The sequence below is a fragment of the Dendrobates tinctorius genome, unplaced genomic scaffold, assembly GCF_039654945.1.
Source record: "Dendrobates tinctorius isolate UK_male_01 unplaced genomic scaffold, ASM3965494v1 ptg000007l, whole genome shotgun sequence".
Lineage (NCBI taxonomy): Eukaryota > Metazoa > Chordata > Amphibia > Anura > Dendrobatidae > Dendrobates > Dendrobates tinctorius.
This window is the reverse complement of record NW_027361675.1, coordinates 21,580,671-21,596,373: the sequence shown is the minus strand read 5'-3', so window position 1 is coordinate 21,596,373 and position 15,703 is coordinate 21,580,671. Positions and strand designations below refer to the sequence as shown.

Here is a 15,703-nt window from a genome sequence, read left to right as displayed (position 1 = left end):
GTTGATGTATCACTTAGATTACTGGGTGCAGCCATTCTGACACAATCAAAGCTTTTAGAATTAGAATGAAGCAGAGCCGAGAAAGCTAACCCCGCCCACACCAGGCTCTGTATATATAAAGTCAATAGACAGTGTGGTGCTTATGACAGGAGGGGGTGTGTCAGACCAGGGCTCACAGGACCAGCTAGTCAGACAATGATAAGCTCCTGGTGCTAAAACAATTATTTTTGTTATTCCTTTCAATAGGCTATGTATGCAAAGCACAGCAGTTGAACTGACTTAGTCATCAACTGCTAAGCTCTGTATGTTGAACACTATAAAGGCCCCATCACACACAGCGATCTCGCCAGCAAGATCGCTGATTGTGTGATGCCACAGCGATCTCGCCAGTGAGATCGCTGTGTGTGACATGGATCAGCGACCGGCTCCCCTGCCGGGTATCGCTGATCGCTCTCCATTGTCCTGGACCGTTTTTTGATCATTAGTCTCCCTCTGGCCAGCGCGCATCGCTGCGTGTGGCAGCGAGAGACCAGGGATCAGCGACGTTGGACGCTGGTTTCTAATGTAAACAGCGGGTATTTAAGAGCCGCGCGGCTCTTGGATACCCGCTGTTTACATTGGAAACCAGCTTGCTCACTGGTCCTGATTGCTGGAGGGGCTGTCTATGTGACAGCTCACCAGCGATCAGCCTAACAATGTCCCAGTGATCCCATCCATGTCGGATCGTTGGTGGGATCGCTGGGACATTGTCATGCGTAACGGGGCCTTTAGAGTGTATTTACACAATGCCTTTGTGTTGGTTTTTATTCCTCAATTTTAAAAAAAATCACCACAAAAACCTTGTGATTGCATTGTGTATACACACCTTAAGAAATAACTTACCGCTTAAAGAAAAAAGAACTTACTTCACAAGGATATAAATGCGAAGAAATAAAAATGGACTGTGTGAATGATATTTAGAAATCTTATTCATTATCCTGCTAGGCCATGGTCACACAGAGCTTTTCGACTTAAACTATGTTTACACAAAAGCAGATCTGCTTCAAAATTCACATCAAAAGCCACTTCAAATATTCTTTGAATAGACATTACTATTATGTATTTGCTGAAGACCTCTGCCAGTATATCATTACAAAGATGATGAGGGGAAGCTTCATGTTTGGCCGCATGGTTCATCTGAATGTTTGGCCAGCAGTTACCTTCCCGGCTCTCCCATACACAGAAGCACTTGCTCAGCCTATGTTCTCTATGTAATAGCTGCTGCCCCTTTGCGATACTAGTACGGCGCATGTCGCATCTCCCCCTTTGAAGTGGGCTCCGGCGGTGAGCCCACCTCAGATCCGGGACATGTCAGCTGTTTTCAATAGCTGAAATGTGCCCCCAATAGCCACAGGCAGAATTGCGATCCGCCCATGGCTATTAACTAGTTAAATGCCGCTGTCAAACTCTGAAAGCGGCATTTAACAAGTGCACTGCTGACGCCCATCATGTGATCATCGATCACATCATCGGTGCATCGGCATAACAACCATTACGTTAAAATGCAATAATGGGTGATCAAAAGAATGTATATGCACTAGAATGGTATCATTAAAAATGTCATGCAAAAAATAAGCCCTCAACCCACCCGAGATCACAAGAAATGGAGTCACTACAGGTATCGGAATATGGCGTAATCTTTTTTGTTAACAAAGTTTTGAATTTTTTTTGACCACTTATATAAAAATGAACCTAGACCTGTTTGGTGTCTATGAACTCATAATGACCTGGAGAATCATGATGGCAGGTCAGTTTTAGCATTTAGTGAACATGGTGGAAAAACCCCCCCAAAAAACAAGTGTGGGATTGCACCTTTTTTGCAATTTCACCGCACTTGGAATTTTTTTCCCATTTTTGAGTACACGATATGATAAAACCAATGATGTCGTTTAAAAGTTCAACTCGTCCTGCAAAAAATAAGTCCTCACATGGCCATATTGACTGAAAAATAAAAAGTTATGGCTCTGGGAAGAAGGGGAGCGAAAAACAGAAACGCAAAAGCGAAAATGGGCTCCGGCGCGAAACGGTTAAACATCTCCGGCAGCTTATCTCTTAGAGAACAAATGGATCCACGGTCCAACATCAGAGATGCGGGATATTATTTGCAAGTGGAGAATCGGGTTGGTATTACATGTAATTTGGATGATCATAAATATGTTACCTTTAGGGGTTACATTCAGATTCATGAGTAACAAGAATATTGTCAAAATTGCTTATTAAATATATCAAATATCATCGTCATATTAAATTACGGGCCTGGATGTGACTCGAATGTTTAGTAAACAGTACAGCATTGTATTCATTTTAATCTAATACTAAATCAATATTCATTTCACATCAAGACTTCTTGACATCTACGGCAGACAGTATTGTCAATAATTAGGAAAAAAGTTTGGGTATTTTCCTGGAATCAGTTGGGTGAAATTCTGTATGCTAAAATGTAATGCTAGATGTATTCTAAATTAGTAGCACACAAATTAAATTGTAGTCTTGTTCTGTAAATAATAACCCTTTAGGGAAATCTGTTATGTTATATGTTCTTGCATATCTTTTTTTTTTTTTTGTAAGTGAAGCAAATGTCATTTGTTCTGCTAGTTTATATACGCAATTCATTGTCAGGAATATACTCATATGATTGCTGGAAAAAAATATAAGTGAAAAATGTATTAATATTCTGTAAATAGCTTAAGTGTATCCTACACTTCATGTTTGATGATAACTTATATGCCACTTGTAAGGGTTCTTTGACGTCAATCTTATGTCTATTTAGCTTTCCTGAATTTTCTACAGGCTCTTTGTCAGACCCAGTGCCTGCAGAGGAATTAATATTCCCACCTCTGAAGTGGGAACATATATGCCAAAAGGGTGACATGAGTTTGTCACACTTAATTCTTTTTCAGAAGACCTCTGGCCGGTGGGAATCTTTTAGTCATTCCCTTCATTATAGGAACCAATAGATTTTTCCATCTTGTTATACAGCATTCGATTTTGTACAGTGGATTGCTCCACAGTTAAGGTTGTGATTTCCTCTGATTTATGGGCAAAACCTTTAATCCAAATTTTCTGCAGCAAGAAAAACTTTTCCTTGGCTTTAGAGATAAAAATTTGACCTCTAATAAAGGGTAATTCACTTGCTACTTTAACCAGAAAAATTGCTGTAACTTCTAAAAGAGACAGTTGACTGTTCCGAAATGTGGACTATACATACTTTGGTTCATGAGAAGTGATAGTGCAATGAACTTCAGCAATGAGAAAAATCCTTGTGCCGAGTGGTCTCGCTGATTTCTCGCCACGCCGGTCTTCTCCACTATGTGAAAGACTTGCTGCACGCCTTCCTGTGCGTTGAAAATGTATGTGTGATACTTGCATTTCACTCCCGCCAAATTCCTTCTTCATTTGTTAACAATGTGCAGATACAGTTTGGAGGCGCGTGTTTTAATTGTAAAGACTTATTGGAGAGCTGAGTCCTTAAAAAGTGCCAAAGTGAGTTTCTAAAGAAGTTGGGAGGTTGAAATTGGCCATCCAAACTGTGTACTGAAGCATTCTTTGATGACAGAGTAATCTCCAAGGGACTATGGCCACAAAGATCGCCTGATTTTTTCCCTTTGGGGCCATTCTTTGATGACAGAGAAATCTCCAAGGGACTAATGGCCACCAAGATTGCCTAATTTTTTCCCTTTGGGGCCATTTGAAAGGTCAAATATGGAACGGGGCATGCAGGCGTGCTTGGTTGCAAATGGTGGACATTTTCAATACCTTTTTTAAAACATTAGTTTTTCGTAAATTAAGGTATGTACAGTCCAAATTTCAGTATGATAGAGTGCCTCTTTTAGAAGGTACAGCAAATTTTCCAGGAAATATAGTGAGTGAATCACCTTGTATAACTTCTAATAAAAATGTTAAACACATCTAGAATAGTCCTCTAGTCGAAGTAACTTGCATACAGTGACCCAGATCTCCGCTCTTAAGACCACTGAGAGAATGATATGAGAAACTGTGAAAACTGTATAATACACACTACAGCAGATCAAATAGTTTTAACGATAGAAGGATTACTATATACGAGTAAATCAGTTGTGAGGACGGGAGAAGGAGCCTTCTACAAACACAAGAACTTATGTAGCCCCACCTATGGTCAGGTTTCTGCTTCAGAATGTGATGCTTATACAAACATTATTTCTATTATCAAGTATTATACTATATAATATATATTCTATTAACTAGCATTATGTACATAAACCTTTGGCAATAAAACATATTACAGTCACTAGGGATTGCTTTGAGTAGAAATGAATTGTCTTTGAATTTTACAAAAATTCATATTTTACAGAATATGGATTTTTTTGCAGTTCATTCCACACAAATACAGCAAAATAGTGAACACTTGGCCACTTTTGCTAAACCATATATAGCCAGCAAAAGGTTTAAACAATAAAATTAATGACTCCCCACTCACCTGTTATACTAGTACATGCCCACTGTCTGATCGGCCACACCTCTTCTTTTTGCATTCCCCTGTTGCTTACATTCTCTTTGGCCTGCTTCACACTATGCTGGGGCTTCTAACTAAGAGTAGGTCTCTGATATCACTTCATGCTGTACTGTTGTGGTGCACATCTTAGTCATGATGTGTATTCCCTGAGTCACTGACTAGTCCTCAGGCAATGCAAGTTTTAACATTGTGATGTCACCGTATGACCCAAAAAGCAAGGTGCGCATTGACATCAGAGGCCTACTCAGCAACATAAACCCCAGTATAGAGTGAAGCAGGCAATAGAAGTATCGTGCAACAGTGAAAGGCAAAACAAAGAAACACAGCAGTCCAGATGGTTGGCTGCAGATGTGGTGGGACTTGTGAGTGATGAGGTGAGGTTTCTTTTTTTTTACATGCTCTGGGAAGACCTGGAAAGACCTCAGATCATAATAATCTTTGATGCACATGGAATTTTCCTTTTAAATTCGTGTGATTTGTTGAATTGAAATCTCAGCAGATATGATCATCTCTAGTAACCCTCTTTAAGTGTAGGTAACCTTGTTGGAATTTCAAGTTTTAGGAATTTGTAGTAAAAATTAGACTGATTCACATGGATCAGCCATAACATTAAAATAACGAGCAAGCTAAGTGACTAAAATTGATTATCTCATGACAATGGCACCTGTCAAGGGGTAAGATGTACTAGGTATCAAGTTCACAATTAGTTCTTAAAACTAATTTGTTGGCTGCAAGAGAAATTGGCAAGCTTAAGGATCGGAGCAACAGGAATCAAATTGTGAGAGCTAGACAAGTGGATCAAAGGAACTTTAAAACCTTAGAACTTATGAGGTACTCCCAGCACAATTAGTATACTGGTGACAGGGTCATGGATGGCCAAGGTGCATTGTTGCACTTGTAAAAGTTAGCCAATCTGGTATGATCCCACAGAAGAGATACTGTTGCACAAATTGCTGAAAAAAATGTTGCTATGATAGGAAGGTGTCATAACACAAGTGCACTGCAGCTTGCTGTGTAAGGGGACGCTTAGCAGCACGTTGGTCAAAGAATCTGAGCTTACCCTGTCCACCGCCAATTGTGCCTACAGTGACACATGAGCATCAGACCTAGACCGTGGAGCAAAGGAAGAATGTGGCCTGGTCTGATGATTCACATTTCTTTTATATTATGTCAATGTTTGGGTGCCTGCATTTAACGTACATGGTGAAGAGGTGAGACCAAGTTGCACTATGGGAAGAAGGCCAGCTAAAAAAGAAAATGTGGTGCACTGAGCAATGTTCTGCTAGAATTCATGTACTGCCATTCATGTCGATGTTACTTTGACACTTAGCACCTATCAAAACATTGTTGCATACCAAGTATGTCACTTCATAGTAATGCCATTCTCTAACTTTTTTCGAAAAATTGTTTGAAAATGGTTGGCTGAACATTACAAAAAGTTCAAGGCATACACGTAGCGTTCAAGGCATACACGTTGGGCTTCCAAATTCCCTAGATCTAAATATCAGCAATGCATCTGAGTGTTATAGAAAGACAAATCTAATCCATAGAGGCCCCACCTTTTATTTTAGGTCTACAAGGATCTGCTGTTCACTTCTTGGTGCCAGATGCCACAAACTGAGAGAAGGTTTTAAGGGGTTCATGAGTCTACTAGTCAGAACTGTTTTGGTGGGAATGAGGGGGCTAAAAATATTGCACAGGTGGTTACTTTCATAGTAAAAACTGCAAATGTGATGTTATATTAGAAGTGATGATGGAGTGCAAATTCACTGCCATTTCTACATATGGGAACATGTGCTATTCCTCTACAGATGCAGGCTACAGGCAAATCGAAGGTTGTTTATGATATTTCTTCTCTATTAATAGCCCATTCAATAAAGGCTATCATCAGAAGGCAAGATGGCAGCAGAAAGTAAAAGGTGGCACCACACAATTGGGTTTTGAATAGGAGAGTTGTCAAATTAAACATGTTAGTGGCCAACTTTTAGGCTAAATGAACTCCAGTGCAATTTTTCATACATTCATTTTTCAAATCATGACTTCCATCGTGTCAAATATTACACCAAGAGGAAGTTAGTTGATAATTTATATGCAATTAAAAACATATGTTGTGTCCCGTATTTCCTATGAAGTTGATTCATCCTTGTAACATCTGCTCACCAAGTGCAGGCAGTGATGCCAAAAACCTGCATTTGTTAAACATTTTTTTGAATGCAGCCAAAATTACAGAGAGACTGTTAGACTAAGACACCACCATCAAAACTATCAAATCTCACTCTAAGCTGTTAAAGGCATATGACATATGTAACTCTGGGTGCCACCCACTAAGAAATATTGAAATGCAGAGCAATGGCAATGACTTTTGTCAATGAAGATCTCAATAACTGTATTTGAAGCTAAGGTCAGATATAAATTAAACTATTATACACTGATCAAATAAAAAAGGGGAACACTTAAACAACAGAATATAACTCCAAGTAAATCAAACTTCTGTGAAATCAAACTGTCCACTTAGGAAGCAACACTGACTGACAATCAATTTCACATGCTGTTGTGAAAATGGAATAGACAACAGATGGAAATTATTGGTAAATATCAACACACCCTCAATAAAGGAGTAGTTCTGCAGATGGGGACCACAGACCACATCTCAGTACCAATGCTTTCTGGCTGATGTTTTGGTCACTTTTCAAAGTTGGTTGTGCTTTCACACTCGTGGTAGCATGAGACAGATGCTACAACCCACACAAGTGGCTCAGGTAGTGCAGCTCATCCAGGATGGCACATCAATGCGAGCTGTGGCAAGAAGATTTGCTTTGTCTGTCAGCGTAGTGTCCAGAGGCTATAGGCACTACCAGTTGACAGGCCAGTACACCAGGAGATGTGGAAGGGGCCATAGGAGGGCAGCAACCCAGCAGCAGGACTGCTACCTCAGCCTTTGTGCAAGGAGAAACAGGAGGAGCACTGCCAGAGCCCTGCAAAATGACCCCCAGCAGGCCACAAATGTCCATGCACAAACAGTTAGAAACCAACTCCATGAGGATGGTCTGAGTGCCCGACGTCCACAGATGGGGTTTGTTATAACAGCCCAACACCATGCAAGATGCTTGGCACTTGCCAGAGAACACCAGGATTGGCAAATTTGCCACTGGCTCCCTGTGCGCTTCACAGATGAAAGCAGGTTCACACTGAGCACATTTGACAGATGTGACAGAGTCTGGAGACACCGTGGAGAGTGATCTGCTACCTGCAACATCCTTCAGCAGGACCGATTTGGCAGTGAGTCAGTAACGGTGTGGGGTGGCATTTCTTTGGAGGGCTGCATGGTGTTGGGCTGTGAGCACAACCCCCATCTGTGGATGTCAGGCACTCAGACCATCCTCATGGAGTCAGTTTCTAACTGTGCAGACACTTGCACATTTGTTGCCTGCTGGAGGTCATTTTACAGGGCTCTGGCAGTGCTCCTCCTGTTCCTCCTTGCTCAAAGGCTGAGGTAGCGGTCCTGCTGCTGGGTTGTTGCCCTCCTATGGCCCCCTCCATGTCTCCTGGTGTACTGGCCTGTCTCCTGGTAGCGCCTCCAGCCTCTGGACACTACGCTGACAGACATAGCAAACCTTCTTGCCACAACTCGCATTGATGTGCCATCCTGGATGAGCTGCACTACCTGAGCCACGTGTGTGGGTTGTAGAGTCCATCTCAAGCTACCACGAGTGTGAAAGCACAACCAACATTGAAAAGTGACCAAAATATCAGCTAGAAAGCATTGATACTGAGATGAGGGCTGTAGTCTCACCTGCAGAACCACTCCTTTATTGCGGGTGTCTTGATAGCATGTGAAATTGATTGTAAATCAGTGTTCTTCCTAAGTGGACAGTTTGATTTCACAGAAGTTTGATTTACTTGGAGTTATATTCTGTTGTTTAAGTGTTCCCTTTATTTTTTGAGCTGTGTACAATATAATATGGAACTAAAATAGTCAATCTTGAGTTGATAGAGATTTTTTTCACCTGGGGTAGTTCCAGCTTACAATGTTATGGAACCAGTATCAGGATCATTTGAGCACAGGGAGAGGAGACGTATCCTTAGGCTTTATAGGGAATCTTTAAGGATGACTACTAATGAAGCTATTGGTAAGTCTGTATAGGCTCTAGTACAACAATAAAAATTATACCTGTTTTGTAGTAATCCGATGTGCCAGCCCTGAGATATCAAGCTTTTCAGCCTCATGGAAATTAGCTAGGAAGTGCATTGGGAGCATAATAAAAGGGAATATGTCAGCAGGTTTTTGAGGACAGCATAAGATAGCATTTACAACACAGAATTCAATTATGTGTCACATGTCAGACTGTTTGCTGTTGTTTACGTAGTTTGAAGATTTAATCAGTTGGTGATTATCATTGCTGTAACTAGCTGACACATGCTTCCAAGTCCGACTCTGTTACCTCCTGTGATAAGCACCTCACTGTCTATAGACTATTTACACAGAGAAAACCAGCACTCAAAAAGACCACATACGACCATGAGTCCCATAAAAATAATTATTTATTAATGTATCATGATAAATATCAATAAAAGGATTTTAAAATCAGGTGCCATATATATATATATATATATATATATATATATATATATATGTATGTATGTATATCAGCCCTGATGAAGGCTTAGCGCCGAAACACGCGTTGGGGCAGGGCGTCCTACTACAGGTGACCAGGAGCAGTTTAAGCAATACTTACTGTAAGTTTACACTTTTTTCATTATTTGTTTCATCTTAAATTGCACTGCTTTATTTTGGCTTTCACATACATGCACTTTATAGGGACATTTTATTGTCCCCTTCCCCCCTTTTTTCCTATTTTTTATGTGGAGTGATACACTGAAACCTTGTGCAAGAGTTTAAAATTACAACAAACACATTATTTTGGTTGCACTGTGAAGTTATTACTGTATTTATTAATTCTCAGCATGCACTTTATTATATATTAATGGTTTGCAACAGTATGTGATATGGATATTATTCACCTGGTGATATTGCTCTTATTTATATCAATTTCAGCAAGTGTATATATATATATATATATATGGCACCTGATTTTAAAATCCTTTTATTGATATATATCATGATACATTAATAAATAATTATTTTTATGGGACTCATGGTCGTATATGGTCTTTTTGTGTGCTGGTTTTGAATGAAATTTGCGACTGTCCCTTAACATATGTCCAATTATTATTGGGTCTAAGTACCAACAATAATAACCAATTAGGTCTCCTTTTTTCCTTTTGTGTGGTGGCTTACTTACACAGAGAGCATGGTGTGGGTGGGGTTAGCTTTCTCAGCTCTGCTATACTGTTAAATCTAAAAACTGTCACAACTGCTGCACACAGCAAACTAAGTGATACATCATTCAATTCAAGATCTCTGTACCTACATTATGCTGCTCTCAGATAAGGTGACAAAAACTGTTATGATTGGGTCACCGAGGAGGAAAACAAGACCAAGCCAAGTCACAGAAAACCAGAGAGGTTGGTAACTACGCGGATTGCAGACCCCTGATCCTAACCACACAACTAACAGCAGCCGTGGAGCGTACCTACAATTATTCTAGATGCCTCGTCACAGCTGGAGGACTAAATAAGCCTAAAGCAAGAAAAGGGGAAATCTAAAACTGCCCGAGAGCAGACCCCAAAGGAATAGACAGCCCCACACAGGTATTGACGGTGAGACAAGATGAAAACACGAACACAGGTAGGAAAATAGGCTGAGCAAACGATGGCGCCCACACTAGCTAGAAAGGACAGGAAAGGAAAGATACTGTCTGCAATCACACCAAAAAAACCTGCAAAAATGTCCAACACTTCTGATAGCAAAAAATACCCTGAAGTCACTAGACTTCTCCCACTATATCAGCACTCTGGCATATTCTGAGAACAGAGCAAAAAGAGGCCAATCTAATAAGGGACAAAAAGCAAACTGGCACATACAGTGACATAAGAGTGGAAATTCAGCACAGCCCCAGCCGGGGCTGGCTGACCACACAAAAGACTGAATAGACCAAATCAAATGTGAACATTAGCAAAGATAACTTAGCTTGAGAAGGCAGGAACTGAGCTGGAAACTAAGACCTCAGGAGGCAGGAAAAAATCACCAGCATTGGAATAAGGAGTCGGCAGTCTTAATTCCAGTCTGAGACTCCAGATGTCCACTGCTCTTCCTCATTATCAGGTGGCAGGTCTCTGTTAATTAGATCAGCTTCACTATGTCCTGCCACCACCAGAGGGAGCCCGGAAAGAGAACTCACAACTCCTCTGTCAGCACAACCAGCTCCCTCACCAGAAACCAGAGGCAGACCAGTAATGAGTTCACAACAAAAAACCTGCTGACAGATTCCATTTAATGCCCTCAGAATGCAGGATAATTTGCATTTGTGGCTTCAAACCTTGTTTTCGCCACACTGGCTCATCGAGTTACTATCAAACTGGTATCATATTTCATTGATGTGCCAGGAGCTAGAAGTCTATACCAGTTGTTTCAGAAGCAAAACCATCATGACAGGTTCCCTTTTAAATTGTTACAATGGTGCACTTTCTTAAAGGTGTTCTCTGAGTAAAAACTATCTCTATTAGGACCTCCCAGAGCACATACATGAAATTAAAGTCATGCTCACTAGTATTACTGAGTAAATTATTGAATTAGATTTCCTGATTCACAGATTCACCAGTCGATTGGAACAGAGAGAATCAATTTACCTATTAGCCTTATAAATTTAGCAAAAACTGAATCTTCAACCTGACAATAGGTTCACTGGAGATTTTCTAACTGATTCATGCATTATGGCTTGTTGTCACCAGCCTGACTACCTTCTAGTGCACAATGTTATAAAAAGGCTGCTTTCTTCATTAACCAGTGAATGGGGTGAGCTGCAATACCAGACACAACCTGTGCACAGAATTGGATATTGTTTTTTGGAAGAAAGTAGTTCCTAACCATGTTCAACCCTTTTCAGATATTTTACTGAAAATTATTTTTTGAACATTTTTGTTCAATACTTAATTATAAAAATATAGATGAAATGGAGAATTCTTATTACAGGTGCAAATGAAGAATAAACAGGAAACTTATTTTTTTCTCTTTTCCTGTGTCAACACTTTACATTAAAATGTGCAAACGTAATTTCATGTTTTGGGTGCTTTATATTTAAATGTACTTGTGAAAGTTCTCAAGTGTGTTGGTGATTGTTGAAAAACATAAAAAGTCTACAACAAGAGCAATTTTGTAGACCCTAATCATTATTACATATTTCTTAAGTTTTTGTGTCTCTGAAAACTTTCTATTTGTGACTTTTTTCTTTATCCACCAGTTAAACAAGCAGCATGTGGAATTGGAAAAGAGTAAATGGGATGTGATCATGAGCAACATGTTTTAAATTTAGGTCCCGATTTATCAATTCATCAAGGCAATTTTGCCAAAATTCTGGTGTAAATTGCTTTGAAAAGTTGAAAAATTTTCATGCCGGTTTCTCCCAGCTCCCCAAAATGGGCAGAACTGGGGTGGGGCATTTCGGGGCAATGATGCCATGGCTTTTCTAATTCATGATGAGTTGTGGTGTTCCCTACTCCAGAAATCTTACTCCAGTCAGATTTTTTCTTACTCATGGAAAACAACTAGATACGTCAAGCCAAATTACATGAATTCTCGAATACTGGACTAAACATCTTAAATACGGGTGCAATAAAAATGATGAATACTTCACCATCATTTTTATTGCGCCCACATGTAAAATATTTAGTCCAGTATTCAAGATAGTAGTGGAAAGTCCACGTACAGTTTTGCAGGGAGAACAGTAGTGATTTTCTTTTCCTAGGAAGCCACACTGTGACCACAAGCTGCCAGCCCGCTGTTTCATGTTATGTTCTCATTAAATAAAACCAGGCACGTTTCTGATGATTTTTTGCCTGCTTAGAAATGTGTCCTTCTTCACCTTGCTTCTCGGTCTGATATATCCTGACATAAGTGGCAATCCAGTCATCTTTTGCCACTTATCTCAAGATATCGGAAAGCAAGAGTAAATGTAAAGGATGACACATCTATAATTCACCCTCCCTGATTTTCTTAACTGCTATTTTCCCTCTGTACCACCACAGCCATATAAATCTGAGCGCACTCATAATAAATATTACTTTTGTTCAAAAACATGTAAGAAACACGAATATTGAGGCTGAAATTACTTCTACCTTTAGGCCGTGTGACCACGATTTTTGGCAAGTCTTATAAAAGGACGCCCACACAAGAACTATGATGCCAATCATGCAATTAGCATGCAGGCTCAGCTTTTACGCTTCGTATAATAGTGATTAGAGAAGAGAGTATTGATCCGCTGACGATCGACTTTTGGTCAAATTTATGGAAATTCTCAGGTCCCTGCGATTTTTGAAAATTTTATGATTCTATTCACGAGGATAGCAAAAAAAAAAAAATGCCCTGGGCCATTTCAAACATTGCAGAAGACTGCAACTGCCAGAAAGTAAGCTCATGATATCAGGTGTAGCTGCACTGACTTCCCCATAAGACCTTGCAGCTTTCACATCACATGGTCAACTGCAGCCAATCAGGGCGGGAATATCACAGCCACTATATAAGATGAGGGCCGGCCAAGCAACGCCAGTTAGGTTTTTACAGCATAGGGATAGTGCTGAAGCACTTGAAAATGGGAGTGGTAGTCTCAGTCTGTGAATATTAATCAAAAGGTTCAAGTGATGGGGAGGTGCTGGACCTGCATAATCACTTGGTGGGACTGTGAATTGATTGATCTGCAATTTACTGCAGTACTAGCACCTTAATAACAGACTTTTCTTTTACTGTTTATACATTGCAAACAAAATAGGCAGTTTAATACCCCTCTGTGCTAATTTTGCTTCTCTTTCAGTCTTTCACAAAATAAAAATCTCCACATTCCAGAAATGTAGTCACAACTCTCTACTTCACAAAGTGTGTATTTGTTAATAGTCCAATATTACAATAATACATGCCAAAACAAGGAAAGCATCTGCCCCCCCAAAAGAGATAATTTTTGGCCTAATAAATTATCGCTTCTGGATTTAGCAAAGAAAAAAGTTCTTGATACTCCCCAAACAGGGATAATTTTACACTATCCCTTGTGAAAAAGCCAGCGCTTATTCTGTTTGCATCGCCTGTGTATAAACATCAGCATGCAGGTATATGCGTCCCCCCAACCACCCTCAACATTTTTTGGAACATTTTTACAATTAATAAAAGTAAAAAGTCTGAAACTGCACTGTATTGTTAAACAGGCTATTGATTATCGCCAGTTACCATATCTTTGCTTGTAGCCAGATAGTTTGGGTTCGACTGGATATTATCAAGTCATTAAATAGATTAAAAGGGTTCAATAAAGTTCATGGAGAACTTTTAGTGTTACACAGGTATTTTCTGAGCAATTAGACATTTTGTAGTATTGAAATTCATGTCAAATGATCAAATTTTTGGTAAGACATTGGTGAAGTTGGTGAATTCGAGTTTCAAATGATCTGCTCATCTCTAATAGTGATATCTTCTGCGGAGCTGCAGATTGTTAATCAGTATAAAATGTATCTTCTCTGCTCTTCTAAGATTTAAATAAGCCTTCCTCCCATCAAAGTTTTAATCCTCTTAATATTTTGCAATCATCATATTATACAGCACTATGTACTTACTGTAAGGGATGGCGGAACGCACTAAATATAAATAATAGGAAGTGCGTTAGCCACCCGGGGTCCACCGTGCAGTAGGTGTAACAACCGCTGCTGAGTAATGGCAGACTCGCTATATGGCGGTATACTGCGCTTGGGTTAAACGTCACCCGAGGTGCGCTGAGCGGACTCTGTTAAAGTCACAGAGGCGCTTTAGTACAAATAAAGCATAAACGCCGAGCCTGTGAGCTTCACATATCTCAGCTGGCGTGCACACACGGTATTTGGTCACAGGACACGACCAAAGGCAGAGGTCGGTGCCCGTCTTGACCTACCATGCATGCGGCGTCGCTACCACGGATGCCAGTAAGTGCTGCTAACTGCAGTGTGGTGGTAACTACTGCCGCTGTACGACAGTGCTGTGAGGCATCACACTATCGGATGCTAGTGTAGCGGTGCGGTATGCACTGTGGCGTATGGCTTGCCACTGACTGGCGCTGACTATAACTCTAATTCCCTATCCACGTGCGTAATATCAGAGGGAAGGGGTTTCATAATGAGTCAGTCACCAGAATCATGCATCCATCACCATTCACACATAGCAAGTATAGTCTATACTAGCGCATGGGCGAGCGGCCATTTGGGCCTTTTATAGCCATGCGCTTCCAGGACCTTCCAGACCTCTGAGATGGGCCAATCAGATCAGGACAAAGACCTGAGCACATGACCCCCGATCTCCACTGGGAGATAGTCTCGTGGGCATGCCCAGTAGCGCGGCGAGAGGACTTAGCCTCTGGAGTGGTTTCCTGCAAAGCAGGTTGCGCTACCATTGCTGGTCCAGAGGTGGAAGCAACATCCAGACCCAGAGAGCTGGTCTGAGCAGGGCACCTGGATCGCCAAGATTGCTGTGCAGGTCCCTGAGCGGTCGGAAAGGAATGGGAGACCGCTGGATGTGTGGCTCTGGATTCCCGCTGTGCAGCTGCAGGAATCAGACGCCTTACAATTGCTCAATTTGCCTTTCCACCCAGTAAATTCTTCTGTTTTAGGTCTATGACATCACATGATTAAAAAGTGTCTAGTGAATCCTTCTAAGCTCTATTTAGGAACATAAAGTCTATTTTCCCTGTATAAGTTAAGAGTTGCTGCAAAAATCCTAGATAAAGGGGAGGAGCAGTGCAGCTGTATCAGGAGTTGAAGAGGGGGATGGTTTTTGTAGGGACCGGAGACTTCTTGTTTCTACACAGAGCAGAGAAAAGAGAAGAATTATATGGGTAGAAAGGCAAAATGAGCAATTGTAAGTACAGTGCTATATGATATGATGATTGCAATGTATTAAGAGGACAAAAACTTGGATGGGGGGATGGTGTCTTTAAATGCTTGACCAAAGTTATGTCAATAGCTTTCACCAAAGTGCAATAAAAGGGCCTCAGAATTGCAAAACGCAAAGATACTTTTTTGTTCTATAAGCTGAACAGATCTGTT

General features: G+C 40.6%; 1 protein-coding gene across 1 annotated transcript in view; it reads right to left on the bottom strand.

The window, feature by feature from the left end:
• Positions 1–15,703, bottom strand: part of RUNX3 (RUNX family transcription factor 3) — a 275,849-nt gene that overhangs the window by 33,495 nt on the left and 226,651 nt on the right. The window lies entirely within an intron of this gene.